This window comes from Rhinolophus ferrumequinum, chromosome 7 (assembly GCF_004115265.2).
Source record: "Rhinolophus ferrumequinum isolate MPI-CBG mRhiFer1 chromosome 7, mRhiFer1_v1.p, whole genome shotgun sequence".
Taxonomy (NCBI): domain Eukaryota; kingdom Metazoa; phylum Chordata; class Mammalia; order Chiroptera; family Rhinolophidae; genus Rhinolophus; species Rhinolophus ferrumequinum.
Genome location: NC_046290.1, coordinates 2,425,463 through 2,439,596, shown reverse-complemented (window position 1 = coordinate 2,439,596; position 14,134 = coordinate 2,425,463).

Genomic DNA, 14,134 nt, shown 5'->3' with positions numbered 1-14,134 from the left:
ATGCATCCCTCGTATGCATCTAAGCAGTTGTGAATTTAAACGACATTTTGTAGACAGCTGTTCTTCTCAGTAGCTAGCTGAATAATTAAGAAGTTTTCCATATCATAAACAAACAAACCTCAAAATCCTTCATTTCAGCCATTTTAAAGTTTCACACATCTGGATGCAAAGCGTCGTCTTTGGAATCTACTCAGCCTCTGGCAGCAAGGCTGTCTGATTCATCACAGTGTCCTCAGCCTTAGGACCCTTCTCTGTTTCTGGGGACATCTCCAGAGAGATGGCAAACTTTCTCAGGGTCCTCCTGCTATTCTCAGCCCTGAGGCAGGGGCAGCCTCCATCTAAGCTCCACCTGCCGCTCCATCTGGGAGCAAAGGGCAGGGCAGCTCACCACGCAGGTAACCAGGCCAACAAGCAGTCCTTCCTGCACCTTTCAGACTTTATCCTTTGGGGAGGTTTTACTCTCTCTTATTCAAAACATTAATGACACAGCTTTCTTCATTTTATTTCTTCTTTTCCATGAAACTTGATTCTTTGTCCTGTGTCTTACAGAAAGTTTGCAGCTTGGGCTTACGTTGGATGGCAGGTTGTTGTAAGGACACGTCTCTCTCTCTCTCTCTCTCTCTCTCTCTCTCTCTCTCTCTCTCTCTCTCTCTCTCTCTCTCTCTTTGAGGGCTCACAGAGATTCAGTTTCTATGGCATCGTTCTGACCAGGTATAAGTTTACATATCGTTTGGGCTTCTGATTGTATAGCACAGCACTTACTCGGAATTTTAAGAGAATAAAAGACTTAACATGAGATTTTTGTCTTAACAAATTTTAAGGCTATAATAGAGTACTATTAATTATTGGCACTATGCGTAGAGCAGATCTCTAAAAATTATTGATCCTATGTAACTGCCACTTTGTACCCATTGAAGAACAGCTCCCCATTTCTCTTCACCCAGCTCCTGGTCACCTCTACTCTCCTCTCTGTTTCTATGAATTTGATTGTTTTTGATGCCTCATGTAAGTGGGACCATGCAGTATCTGTCCTCCTGTGACTGGTTTGTTTCACTCAGCATGAGGTCCTCCAGGATCACCCCTATTATTACACAGGTCAGGACTTGTTGGTTAAGGTTGCATAATACCCCTTTGTGAATACATACCACATTTTCTGGATCCCTTCATCTATCGCTGTCATTTAGGTTGTTCCCATGCCATGGCAGCATTCTGAACAGCACTGCAATAAACGTGGGTGCACAGATATCTCATCAAGACCCCGATTTCAGTTATTTGGCATAAGTGTCCAGCAGTGAGACATGGTTTATATCCTACTGGATATGCCGGATCACATAGCAGTTCTATTGTTAATTTTTTGAGGAACTTCCATACTGTTTTCCACAACAACTACACCCTTTTACATTCTCACCAACAGTGCACGAAGAATCCCTTTTCTCCACATCCATGCCAACTTTTTTTTTCCCCCAACAGTAACCATTCTAATGGGTGTTATGTTATGTTTCATTGGGTTTTGATTTGCATTTGCTGGGTGATTAGTGACGTTGAGCACCTTTTCATGGATGCTTGGCCATCTGTATGTCTTCTTTGGAGAAATGTCTGTTCAAGTCCTTTGCCCATTTTTAAATTGGACTGCTATTTTTTTTTTCCCTACTGAGTTATAGGCATTTCTTATATATGTAGGATATTTAACCCAAGGCGAGTCTTCAGGAACAGAATGTCTATGAGCTAAGACTTCTCTTTTCTGTGTGACTCCAGGAGTCCTGATGGCTTTGCCTATACTCTCAAAATTCACGGACTAACTAGTTTGTTAAGTTCCTCGTTCAGCAATGACTTTTAAGACACTCACGCAAGACATGTGAGTGCGAGGTGAACCTTTAGGCTAAAATGCTGCGCCACTTAAACAAGCATAATTACTTAGAGCTTATACATCTGCAGAAGAATCCACTTATCTAAATAAGGCAAATCCACCAAGGAAAGTGCGTGTTCCCAGAGGAAGGCAATATTTATTTGACTCTTGGGCAGTGCTAGTAAACCAGAAGAAACTAGGAAAATTCTGTTGTAACATTGAAGTATAATTAAACCAGAATTCCATCTACCTTTAAATTGAAATCCTAGAAAAACTCAGAAGGCAGATTCTGCCATCTTAGTAATGAGCAGACATTGCATTATATTCTTGGGTATTATTTGAATAAAATGTGATTGAAAACATACTGTTGGCACAACACTCATCATCTCAACATGTTGCATCTCAAGCACAGAGATTTGTACCAGGAAGAGAACAATTTTGGTCTATTTCTGTGGTGTAGGATTATAATTCTGAAGATATTAAGGCAGTCTTAATTTCCGTAAAAAAAATGCTAACTTGTTGAAACGATAATCTGTGAATAATTCCCTGGGCTGTTTAACTGTTTTTTCCTGCCCATTGAACTTGACCCACCATCCATAGGAAGCGTTATAAATTTTTAGATTTTCCTATGAGTTGGACGTTTTAATGAAGCAGGCACAGCAGTGACCTGTCGCTGGCCGGTGTGGCGGCGCTGGCCAGGGGAAATTTATCTCACGGGCACAATACACAGCCTGCGCATCCCCCGGGCCTGGACCAATTTCACTGTGCAGTTCCCTGAATTAACAAGGCTTGTCTTGCAACCTTCGGACATGCGGGCACTCTGCTCCAATCCTACGTGACGGCTGGCCTCCCACCCGACCTCCCCCAGGACGTTGGGATTTAAGCCACTGGAGCTTCGGAGACCCAGTGCTGCTCCTGACCTTCGTCTTTGGCATGGGGGTCTGTGTTTCCCTACTCCCACTACACGCCTCCCCCACTGGTGAGCACACACCCCCTCATTTTTTTGGAAGAAAGAATAAACATTTGACAAGTGAGCTGTTTGTCACACAAGCTCTAACACAGCTGCAGTGAGAGAAGACGGTGTTAAAACCTAAATGCTAATAGGGTCCCTGGAAATCCCAGCTACGGATACGACCATTCTAGGAGAACACGACACACTTCTTTAGGCATTAAATCAGCCCTGCCCAAGTTGAGAATGAAAGGAAGTAAAATACTTATGCATCCTATAATTACCTCCTAGGTTCCACCAAGGCCTGGCACTTATCTCTCTGGGTGTACGATTCTTTAAGAAAAACTGGGGAATGGAAAAGAAACAAAGAGTAGAAAGAAGCAAAACGGGAAACATGGGAGGAGAAGAATTTACATACTGAGCATGAGTCGGGGAATTGGTCTTGTCACGTGGGTGGCCTCGGCGGTCCTTGCACTCTGCTCATATGCTTCTTATCAGATCTTGCATGTCGCACCCCTCCCCCACCAGGCTCCATACAATGATGCTGATAAAATGGAAGCAAATTTCTTCTATTAGTGACTGACAGCAATTTGAGGGAAATGAAGTTGTACCATGATATTGTTATATATACAAGGTGCAAATAACCTAGTTTGAATAATCACAGCCTGTGTCCTTTTAAATGATTTTTCTCCCCATTTAAAGGAAAGCCTTTGATGTGATAATATTAATTCCCTCCATGCTGGAAGGAAGAAGGAAAAAAGCTCAGAGAAGCGGAAATTAAATGAGTAATGCAATGTCAGTCAATCTTTTAAGCCAAGGCCTTATTAACTGCTAATCATTTTGTCATTTTGTCGCTCAAAGTAATAAATTTGATAGTAAAGGATGGGGATGTCTTATGTTTACTTTTATTAGCTTTAAACAGAAACAGTTGTGGAGATATTACATTATCAAGACGTGTGGCATTTAAGTGGTTTCTGCTAAACGTATCACCATTTTTCTTCCTCATCAGTGTCTGATCGCCATAATTTTGAATAACTTGTCTGTCTAAAAAAAAAAAAAAATGAAAATTTTTTTTTTTTTTTTTTTTTTTAATTCTCCACAGATCTCACCCGGAGTTCTGTCCCTGGAGTTTTATCAGGATTACACTGGGCATGTCACTGTGTCCAATTTGTCAGAGGTGACTGCTGACTGAGGGGCGCACTGGTAATTCCTGAAAGGGGTACCCATGGCTTCCTCCTGCCATCACTTTAAAAACCATCAACTTTGGATAATGCCAAGTCGTTGGCCTTTCCCATGTTGAAACCCAGGATGGCAGCTTGGTGGAAGGTATGCCAGAGCATGTCATCTCACGAGAGTTACCCGCGAAAGCATCAGATGGCCCTTGCTCCTGACAGGAGAGTGGTGAAATGAACGTGCGGCCGGGCACACACCCAACACACACTGAGTGTGCAGATACCTCCTGGACATCGTGTCCCCCGCAGTCCTACCCCACGAGATGTTGGCTCTCTCTGATGGCTCAGACTGAGGATGACTTGCTCAGTCTGCATCACTGCCGACACGATTAGAGCTTGACAGGTCTAGAACCAACCTGTAGCGCCCATCCAAGTACACGTCCTGCACCCTGGCCACGTCCCTTCACAACTGTGACTGAAGAGCCTGATGAAATCAAAGGGTGAATTGAAATTCCAGAGGCCCCGCCCTGCACAGCGTCCCCAAGTGAACCAAGCGCTCAGAAAGAGAGGGCTGAGTAGAAACACATTCTCGATTCACGCTAATAGGTGCTTTGAAGTCACATGACAGGCAAGGTTCTGTTCTTCTCTGGCTGTGACATTCACAAGCTGTCCTGTGCATCACTGCTGGAGTTGTCAGTGTGGAGATGCCGTCATTGGACACAAGCAGCCTGGGGTGACCTGGATCTAAGTACTGATGGTCAAGTTCACTAGTTGCTGAAAGCAGGATGTCCAGAGATGCTTCCCTTTCTTCTCTGCTGGTTTCATCTGAACCAGCCCTCATCCTCGTTCCCAGGAAAACGGAAGGACTTTCTGTTTATGGAGTTTAGGAGTTTCCCCTTTCTCATTGTTCAATGAGGCTTCTATGGAGACTGTTTCCTATGAGGTTTTCAACGGCTTTTGTGAACAAAACAAGTCTGGGTTTAGTATTTGAGTTGGCAACTATGTTATTAGTTTCCGATAAAAAGAAATGAGACATATTGGATATTTTTTTTCTTTCTTTCTCTCAAGAGTTATTTCAAAAGTGCTTTTTTTTCTTTACCTCTCTATTCATAATCTTTAGGAGAGGAGAGTAGGTTTACAGATCTGTTGAAATATCTTCCAGCTTTTGCCCATCTGCTTATAACCACCGGAAAAATGTGAATGGATTTTGACTGGTGAGAAATGTTGAATGACTACTAATGAAAACATGCAAAGAAAATATCTCCTGAGATGCTAAAGCCAGGTCACTGTGCCACCTGCCTTTTGTGGAGAGATGTGTGGTGCTGCTTTCTTCATTTTCCCCTTGATGTGTTCAGTCTCTCATTTAATAACCATGCAGATGGCATTCTCCAGGCACCAGCATGGACCAAACCACGGAACTGTGGCTGCAAGGAGATTACAATCTTCAGATGGAGAAAACCTAGATTTGAAACACTGCCGGACAATTATCACTCACAGACACTCATCCTAAATGTTCTGTTTCACAGGACATTCACTGAAGACGGATGCATCATTAAAAAAAAAAAAAAAAAAAAAAAAAAAAAAAAAAAAAAAAAAAAAAAAAAAACTTGTGTTCTCTTATCCTTTTAACGTTTGAGTTAAACCTAGCATTCATTTAAAACTACTTGCACCGAGATATGAGGAATTTTTTGCCACTTCTCAGCATGAACATTACAATAAGAAACACACTATTATCCCTTTCTTGAAATCACATGTAAAATTGACAAGTGGAGCTAGAAATTCATGAGAAATTACTTGGATGCGCCACACTTTCCGTTTTAACTCTAATGATTTGTGCTTTCTCTTTACTTGTGTCCATCCTTGTCCCAAAATGGTCCAATATGTGCCAAAAAGGGAATTTCTTTATGAAGTGAACAATCACACCTGTAGCTAAGAAAGGATGAGTCATTCTGTATTGAGAAAGCCATTTTTATGAGGTGCTGCACCCCTCTCCCACACACTAGGTATAGAAAACCTCCTGGAGGAAAGGGCATCAGAACAGTGGTTTGGGAACACCAGGGACCTGAGCATGCTGCCTGCTCGGAAGTTCTCAGCATGTTGAGCTGTGAAAGGTCATCCATGAGCCCTAACGATAGGGGACTGCTGGAGAGATGCCCCCTCACCTGTGCACCTGAGCAAGTGTCCAAGATCACCAACCAGCCCCCACGTGCTGCTGCTGCTTTCCCAGCCATTCACATTCGGGGCTCCATCCAGGGACAACCAGGAGCTGGTTCATTAACACACCCTGCATCTCTGCTGCCTTTGGTTGGGGTTTCTCTTAGTGATTTAAAAGACCAAACTATAGGAAGGAGAAGTGAAACAAGTATCGAGTAGAATGGAATAGAATAGACTGGGATGTGTTGGGCTGGCGTAGGATGGAAGGGGATGAGAAACTTGGGATGAGATGCATCAGGAAGGGTGGAAAGTCTATTCTGGTGTGTGCGCCTAAACCCTTCCTGCGCCTAAGCCAATGACAGCCCCTTGAAACACCAGTCAGGAACACGGCTATGATGTACGCCATCCCTCCAGAAGTATGAGGACGTCGCCTGCAGTGCCACCGGGGCATGCCTCATAAGCTGCGGGGTGTCCTTAGAAGAAGAACCAGACTGTGTCTGAGTAACATCCGTGCATCCGATGCTGCCGACTTGCTGACACAAAAAGCTGAGGTAATGGGTCCCCTGCCTGTGAATCAGAGCACAGAGCTCACCGGGCTCCCATCCTCTCTCTCAGGTTGCCCTCACTCTGCCAGGTAAACCCTGGGGCAGCCACCTGGCAAAGACACCAAGGGCCAAGGTCTGAGTCATGATGTCCCCCTGGGGGAGGGTGGCAGCTCACCATCTTGCCTTCAGACAGAAGCCATAATATGAACCTCACAGAGAATGGAAAAAAGAGACGTGTCCTTGTAGAACACGGTTTGGGGGGGTGGGGTTATTGTTTTTGTGATTCCAACTCCCTGCGTGCAGCCCAGTGCACAGCCTCCCCACCCACGTAGACACTGCCGGGACGGGGTGGGCCCTTCTGGGGCACAGCCTATGTTGGCTGCATGGCCTGCGAGTTGGTACTTGAAGTTTGCTGCCTCGGAACCCTCAGTCCTCACACCACATCATAGCGCCCAATGCTTGTGCCTTTGTCACATGTCCATGAGGCCCAGTTCCAGGCCCACTTGCTTACTGACGTGTCTACCCCTTGGCATTGGGTTTGGACCTCCCATACACCTGGTGACCCTTAGTAAAGGGGTGCGTGAGGTGCGATGGCTCTCAAGGATGATGTGGGGCATCCTGAGGGCATCCCTGAGTCTCTCACGTGTGTGAGTGTGCGCATGCAGGGGCATCGCTGGAGAACAATCCTTGGATCCTCCAGAGGAGCTGGCACACCCCGAAAGATGGGTTTATCCCCACCCTGAGACTGTGCCCAGCAGGATGATGTACTTATGGAAGGAAGAATGAGGCTACAAACTAGCGTTATTGTACAGAAGACACAAGGATGGCCCTCACTCCCATCTATGGGTTCAGAGCAGACAATGGCCCATCAAGCTGTTGTTGAAGGAAAACAGGTTTAATGGAAAGGACCAATTCTGTCACTTGCTTACTTAGGTTTTCAGATGGGTCTTCAGAAGAGTTAAGCAGCCCTGTTAATACAGCCACTTCAACATGGCTTCGATTTATTTCTTGCCGCCATGGATGGGTAGTCAAGCTAGTTTTATGACTGTACGTAAGTGAAGTGGATGGTGAGTTTCTCTTGTGTTTATTTGTTTATGGATCGATGATTGATTGATGGGTAGATGTTAGCTCTAATGCTGATGTGTGCGTCTGCCCTGCCGTGATGCAGTCAGATCTTAGACTCCCAAATTGGAATGCCCTCCACTTGGAACACAAAACTGGGACAGTCAGCCCAGGCAGGATCACCTCAGAGTCAAGTTTGGAAAACGTACCTATTACTTCCTCTAAGAAATGGGCTCGCCCACGTAGGAGATGAATTGTGGGCGGTGTGCGAGTCCGCCTGTTCACGTACACACGTGCAGCCCCACTGCTGAGTCCCTGTTCCTGCCAGAACTTGCCTCTGGCTTCTTAACAGCACTGTTAGACTCAAGTGGTCTGAAACAAGTTATCACCCAACTAACCCATTCCAAGTTACAGTTTGTATTTAATAACAGAAATAATAAGAAAAAGGATTGTCCAACGGAAACGCAAAGAATGGCACATTACAAAATGCGTAAGGGAGATATATATTTTTCCATGGCAGCCATTATTCATTCTCGAATTATTTGCAAGACAGTAATGGCAATTTGCATTTAAATGATGTTTCTTCTGAAGTGCTCAACCTGACGTGTGTATTTATGCATATGAGCATATAAATTACAGCTAATAGAAGAGGAAATACCTTTTCTTTATGAAACACGCTGATAGTGATTATTACCATTATTCACATTTAGCATGGTGGGATTCCTGGGCTCTAAGGAATGAAATAATTTGCCCAAATCCACATTCTATGTTCGTGGCAGAACCAGAAATGAGAACAGGGTTCGGTTTCGCTGTTCAGGGCTTTAGACTTGCGATACCTGCCTGATCAGGCAAGTTTAGCTGACTGAGCCCCATGGTCCCAGGCACACTTGCCCACAACTGTTGTATTATAGATTTCAGGGTAAAATCCACTCACAGGTATCTTCCTGCATTCTCCTGAACCACTCAGGGCTAGCCGAGCCCTCATAAAGGGTGTCATCCCACCACCTCCTCCCTCACAGGCTGAGACGCTCAGAGATGACCAGTTTTTAAGGATCAAGAACATTTCTTTCTTCTGCTAAGTAAGTGTTACTCTTTTCAGATGCTACACAAACTGAACTTTGAAACCAGTAGAAATGATGCTGTGTTCTGAGAGCCGCCTGCCATAGAGGGCAGCGCTGACCCAGGAGGTCTCTTTCTAAATGAAGTATGGACATGAAGTTGACGTGTGGTTCGAGAGTGGCTGTCACTTTTGATCGTTTAAGCCGCAAATACCTGTGCTCTTTGCGGCCCCCTCCCTCTGGGTTAGGAGGGGGTCTCTAGTCAGTGGGTTAATAAGGAGGGGACAGGACCAAGGTGGCCCTCTGGGGGGTGTGTCTGCATTCATCACCAGGTTCACTTCCACTCTGTGTCAAGGCACTTCATTAATTTCTGAGATCATTGCGCAGAGAAGGGAAGAGAGTGTTCAGAGGCTGTGACAGTCCAGCTGTGTGATTTCCTGGAGTGATATCACATAGGGAACTATCATGGAGACATAACATATGTATCGGACCCGTCACTCGCCCTGCCTCACGTCTGAACCTAACAGATGGGAATTTATACAGTCACATTAGAACTTTGTTACCCATGTATCCAAATGTCATTTTGGAGACAGTGTGATTTTCCATAATGGGAAGTGATGGAGTAATAAAGAGACGTGAGTTGATGGGATAGATCCCAAACTTTCATTTTCAAAGAGTCAGCCAATCCCTTCTGCTGATAAATTTCAGGTTAAGAGTCTCAAGCATGCCTGCCATGTCCGGGCATGTGGAACAGTCAGCTGGTAAGGGCTTTAGACTTGGACTCTGAATTTCCATGTGTCCATTGATATCATTTCATAGATTTCAAACAGCACACACATTTTTGTTGAGCTTGGTGCAGATAAGCGTCATACACAACTTGGATCTAAATTTTGGTACTCAAGATAAGAGGCCCACTGAGCATATTAGATACTTGAATACATGATGTATTTTAGATATGTGTATAAAAAGTATATGCTTTTCCATAGGAATAGAATTTTCTCCAACCAGCATATCACGCAAGTAGAGTTTACCCTCCAATTCGAAGTCTACATGGAGGTGTGCTCTGCTGTAGCACGGATTTGCAAATAGAGACCAGCAAATGTGTCCACTTGGATTCTCATCTGCAGCGTAAACTAATAGCATATGATGTAATGAGAAAGACAGGGACAGAATGCTCGGTGACCCTTCTGCTTTGCTATCAAATAAAAAACAAACTTTAGTCCATCTTTGAATTGACAGCAAAATGTGTGGAAAATTCCTATACTCTAACCTCAGATTCATTTTCTTTTAACTCCTCAAGGAAGAAGAGAAGGTGAAATAAGGCTGCGACACCACATCCCTTTCTCTCCTCACCAGTCTGGGAATGGGCGCAGAGGTGGGTCAGGCTCCGCTAAGAGTTTGACAATAAAGGGCACGTAGTGTTGGGGAGTGACCAGTGGTAAGGCGCCCAACTGAACACATTTAATGGTAGCCTAATGCCACAGAAATACATTCTAAATTTCTGCTATTATCTCTCCTCTAAGGTGATAAGATTCATTAATAATCAGAACTGTAACCTCAGTAGCATCATGTAAGTTGCTGTGACTTTGCTATGAACTACTTTTTAAGAGTATGTTCTAAACCCTTTCTCTATTTAGAGGTTTCCGAACTCCCTTGCCCAGACAATAGTGGCCAAGCTCCCAGCCGGCAGCCGTAGATGACAACGTGTCTGGTGAGGGTTCCTGACTATCTTAACACCTGCCATGGAAATGAGATGGAAGGTGTGGCATGGTGACCAGGACTGCTGCTGGTGGCTCTGTGGCTTCCTCAGGAAGAGTGTCTCTCCCCACCAGTTAAGGGCCAACAGGGAAAGAAATACTTGTCACTGGCACCTGCGCCTTTCTGAGCATTGGTTAGAAAAGGTTATTTAACACCAGCTGCTTCTTCTGGCTCGCAGAAGCTGTTGGAGGAGCAGGTTCCCACGCATTCCAGTGGGCGGGTTTGCATATTGATCTTTGAAGGTCCATTAGCTCAATGCTGAACCCTGTTGGCATCACGAATGGCTGTCTCTTTAAACCACGTTTCGAAGTAAACCACTTGGGGACCCTGGCTACAGACTTGAGATGACTCGGTGTCCTGCCAGAGGACGGAGGGCTGTCTGCTCTCCTTTCCTTCTCTTCCTTCCCTTCACTCATCTCCCCTTTTGTGCCCATCGTCCCTCTCTTTCTCTCTCTATTCCACTCCTCACTCTTTTTTTGTTGTTGTTTTAAATTTTTTATACCTTGTCAAATTTTAAATCTTTTTTTCTCTAAGATGAGTGATTAAGTCTCACTTGGACATGCAGCTATAACATTACACAGACTCCTGTATGACTAGCAGTTTTATGAAGCTTCTTTTTTGTTTGGCTCATTTGTTTGGCTCATTACAAAAACCATTATCGCATAATCATAAAAGAAATAAAATGAAGCTTTGCAAATCATACTGTGGGCTTCTTTATTATTTGTCTATTTTCTTAGATCAGGAAGTCTAAAGAATTACCTAAATTTTTAAGAGCGAATTCTAGTCATTGACTAACATTTTCAGAGGTAAACCATGGCGGGAGGAATCATAAATTTGTTGGAGAGGTGTGGCTGAGCTCACCCCAATCACTTGAGATTCCTTTATCTGTTTTGGAACAAACACCAGGAAGTGTGGGAGGGGCTTGGGGCCCGATGGGGCGCCATCCAGCCCCACTCCCTGTGCTCTGTCACCGCATCAGAAACATAATTTGTGTCAGCAGTTGTTTCTTTCATTAAGATCGTTTCCAAATCTTTCTCATCGATTCATGCCATTAACTTATTGACCAGACTGCTTGTGCTGAGAGAGGACATTTCGTCCCGAGGCCACATCTGACTGCACATTTCTGTATTACAGGAAACAGCTTTAAGGCCGGTGGGAGAGCCACCCCAGTGGAGCCAACTTGGAATTCATACATTTTAATTTAGGGTCACTTCCATGGCAAAGGCATTGGAACCTCAAGGAAGCACCCTAACATGTTGAGTTTCAAATGGTCACGGAGACCTCCAGTAAGTGATAACTTACAAAACCCAATTTAGAACTAGCTAACCACAGCATGGCGCATAACACAGAGGCAGTTGTGACTTTAAAAGAGCAAGACTGACCCTTTCATTTGAGTGAGACATCAAAAATACATGTCATTATTTGCTGTTTTTTTCATAAGATCATTGCCTCTTCTGAAAATCCAAGAAAATTTGGTTAAATTATATAAACATGTAAAAATTAAATCACACAAGCTAAATGAATGTAGAGTCAAATAATTATCTGATCAATTGATGATAAAACATTTTCTAAGGAGGAAAACCAGTAATATGTCTCAGAACGAAAATACTATACTTAAAACACCCATATGGCTGTAATAAAATTAAAAGTGAAAAACTATGAAAACATCTCTGTAACAAATATAAAAATAGTCATATCTTTAATATACAAGGTACCTATATGACTAAGTATTAGGTACCTATATTTTACGTACCTGTGTGATTATTGCTAAAACCCCAGTTATAAAGTGGGGAAAATAAAACAAATATAAATTTGACAGATGAGAAAGTGAAAAACAGTAATAACCATAAAAATAGTTTAATATTGCTAGTAAAATCAAAACAAAAATAAAATACCTTTTAATATAGCAGATTAATAAAGCATGAACATTATAATAGTCGATATTGGAAGGGTTTGGTAATATAGCCTCTTTTAGAGATTGTTGGCTGGTGTGAGTAAAAATTGATACAATATTTCATAAAATCAGTTTAGCAATGTATCCAAAAAGTTAGATATTATTAAAGATTTATACATATGTAAGTGGAACCAGTAATTCCACTTATATCCAATGGAATTATTCAAGAAAAGATTTATATGTAGTGATTTTTTTGTAACATTCTTTCTATGGGAGTTTTGAAAAAAATACAAATATACAAAAATAAGAAAATACTTACATCAACATGGTACAGTTGAATAGTGGATATTAAAATTATGTTTACCAAGAAATTTTAATAACCAGGTATAACAGTCAAAAACAATAAGAACATGGTTTGAAAAATATTTTGTACAGTGAAAACATGTCATTTTTAAAAGTAGGAACAATATTTTTTAAATCTCCTAATGGGCATTTAGCGTGAAGACAACAGCTTTTGGATAAATAAAGAATAAAAACAATTGCCTACTGAAACTCTGTTTTTTTAGTTTTGGTTTTTGCAAATATGACCATGGTTTGTTCCCTTATCCAGGGACTGTGTTCATGGCAATAATTTTCTTAGTGTTTTTGGAGATAAGAGAATTACACAGGCGAGATAAAGAAAACAGAGTTACAACAGTTGAGTGTTTATTTTGTGCCAGGCACTGTATTACATCCTTAAATTATGTGATCTAAATTAACCTTCACAACTTTTCCACAGCTTTTGAGGTCTTACCACTTAGAGCTTCGATGTGACGTTCACGGTTCCCAGTGGATCAGCCCCAGGCCTTAGTCCATGTCACTGCCCTGGGATCTGTCTCCAAGTGTTTTCAGGTGGGATCTGTCATTTCATTTTCACAGGATCTTGCGAGGAGAGTTTTTTGTTTTTTGTGTCTTTTTTTTTTAAAAAAATGCACTTATGTCATCAATGAGACAAACTGGAAAACAAAAAATCAAACAAACGAAAACAGGCTCTGTGAGTAAAAGTATCAATAAGTGCCTCACTGGCTGTCCTGCAGAAAATGTCAGTCAGGGTGGAATGCCCAAGAGCACCACCGCCCCGGCCCACGTTTTCATAACAGTGGGCACCATGCGGGAGCCCCATGGTCTTTGTTGGTTTCCATTGGGGGCGGGGGTACAGAGAGGGGGGGGAGATTGAAATACCCGGCAGAGTAAAGCCACGTGTTCTGAACCAGAGGCCCCTCACCTCCCCGGTCGTTTCATCATCATGTCTCTAATATCGGCATCTGCCTGAAGGCCTCTAGAGTAGGAATCGTGCTTTATTCCGTAGGGCTGAGTATGTGCTCAAAACTACTTGGGACGTGTGGCTGCAAGGTCTCGCATCTGTAAAAGTACCAGGATGTGGGACAGCCATGCCAGAGGGGGTTATGATTTTGCAGCAACTTTTGTTATGTCATATTCTTGGAAGCGACTGTTAATAATAGTTCCTTGGAAACTGAACACTCTAAAAAGAACTACAACTTTCCTCCTGGGGGCATAACATATCCTAGATATGGCATGAAACATAGCCTATGTAGCAAGCACCATAAGGACAAGAGACCCCACCTGACAGTGAAGCCACAGCAAAATCAGTGACAAAATGTAATATAATTATTGACATTTTATTTAATATGTCCCT